Source organism: Frankliniella occidentalis, unplaced genomic scaffold (genome assembly GCF_000697945.3).
Source record: "Frankliniella occidentalis isolate FOCC.00 unplaced genomic scaffold, Focc_3.1 Scaffold407, whole genome shotgun sequence".
Lineage (NCBI taxonomy): Eukaryota > Metazoa > Arthropoda > Insecta > Thysanoptera > Thripidae > Frankliniella > Frankliniella occidentalis.
The window spans coordinates 30,228-32,315 of record NW_026267529.1 but is presented as its reverse complement, the minus strand read 5'-3'; positions in this window follow the sequence as shown (position 1 = coordinate 32,315).

Genomic DNA, 2,088 nt, shown 5'->3' with positions numbered 1-2,088 from the left:
CATTATTTCTTTTAGGTTTGGCCATCCGGTTTTTGTCGTTTACTTCCATTTACTGCGGAAAATTATTAGAATTAGAGTTTGTAAAATAAACACTCGTTTCTTTGCCACGAATAAAAATTTAGATGATTTTAGATCAGCGAAAAGTACCCAGGAGAAGTAGGCTTTTAGTTCTAGTTTAACTCAGGAACTAATTAGAAAAGAGTTATTGTTTTTAACAAATTTTGTTTACCCATATCAATTAAATACCATAAAGGATTTTTCCAACAAAAAAAAATTTTTGCCCTCAGAGGGGTTGGTTGCTGTACAGTCCACAAGAACCCCTGGGTGTGACATGCGCCCCACTGTCTACATACGGCGTGGTGTCGGAGAGGAACCCGGGCGTAACAGAAATATATTCACGAGTTCAACGGCTTCAAGAGTTTATCGCGGAAGAACAATTCGGCAAGGCGTTTACCCGCATGCCAGAGAATAGACATCCCCTCCCCTCCTCTCTCTCTTTCTCTAACTTCGTCTGCTGTTGTGCACTGCTTGGCCGGTGACCCCTCGTTGCTACCCTACTGACCGACACATTGAGGGTGTTGACTCCAGTTGAAAAATAAAATAACTGGCTTCTTTTTGAAGAAAATCAAAACTGCAATGCCATAAGAACTGTAAGCTGATGTGAAAGTTTAATATATTTTACTGTTGTAATGGTGGGAACAAATAGAGTCTCACCATCAGCATTGACTTGTGAGGTTTTAAAATGAGAAGGTGCCGGAGCGGAGCTCACGCGGTCACTCTATAGATCTGTCTGTTCATTATCGTACCACTTGGATTTGCTAGAAGAATGTTCGTTTCGTTTTCATTAGATTCACCCGGCAAAAAACTATGCGAGCTAGACGCCTGCGAGACTCAGGGTAGGCCACCACGCTCTACACACGTGCTTTGCGAGCAGGGTGTTGCGCACCTACCAGGCGCTACACTCTAAATGTCAAGGGACAATTTTGTCCGTAGATTTGCAACGATTTCGTGCACATCCAGAAAGGATGCAATTTTGTTTCTAAAACTAGACAAATTGTGTGAGGCTTCACACAATTTTGTCCAATTAACGGAACAAAATTGCATCCTTTCTGGATGTGCACGAAATCGTTGCAAATCTACGGACAAAATTGTCCCTTGACATTTAGAGTGTATGAGAGAGCTGAACGAAGCCGATACCCAGTTCGCAACAAGCAAATGAAGGACGAACTTTTTTGGATAGTCTCTCAGTTGGGATTTGTAGGAAGGAGGAAAAAGGACAAGTTGCGGAAAAACTGTGGAAAAAGTCAGAAAAGTCCCTTATTTTCCCTTTTCCCCGCTCCCCCCCCACCCAATTTTAACGTTTTTTTTTATAAAGAAAAAAGGTTGTTATCGGAAAACTTACATTTTTCCTGAAAATAAGTTCCATCTGTATCCCTCAGGTTCCTCCGGAGCTCAGAGGCATGCCGCCAGGCCTAACCCGGGCCGGCTGATACCGCATGGACTACGCCGGGTCGCAGTCGCTATTTATAGCGCTGATAATTCATACGCGGTAGTTGCCGTTCAGCGAACATGTGAGACATATCACTGATGGCAGTTATGTGATTATGCATTGGTCATTATTATTATTGCAATCCAAGCTTTATTAAACGCATCATTATATATACTTTAATGGTCTGTTGTTTACACGAACAATAAATGAATCACAACACAATTTGAAGCTGCTCCATCGTGAGATTTGCTGCGACAGGTTTTTTCAAAAATTCCAGAAATGCCATCCGGTCGCTTGGAGACACCGTGTACCATGTACTCATGAAACGGTAGGCGCCTTAAAGGTAGAGCAACCTTTTTCTCTTTACTTTTTAGTCTTTGTTTGTATTGGACGTGTCGCCGGGAGCGGGACGGATGGCGCGCGGGGCCGCGAGCGGAGGCTGTGCGGGGGCTGGGGACCGGGTCCGGACCCGGGGAGGGATCGATGCGGAGGGGCTTGTGGAGGCTGAGGGGCGGGGTGGGGCGGGGCGGGGCAAGGCGGGACGGGGCGGGGACGACGCAGTCGGGGTGAGGGGCGAGGCGTCGACCCTTCCCTTCGCC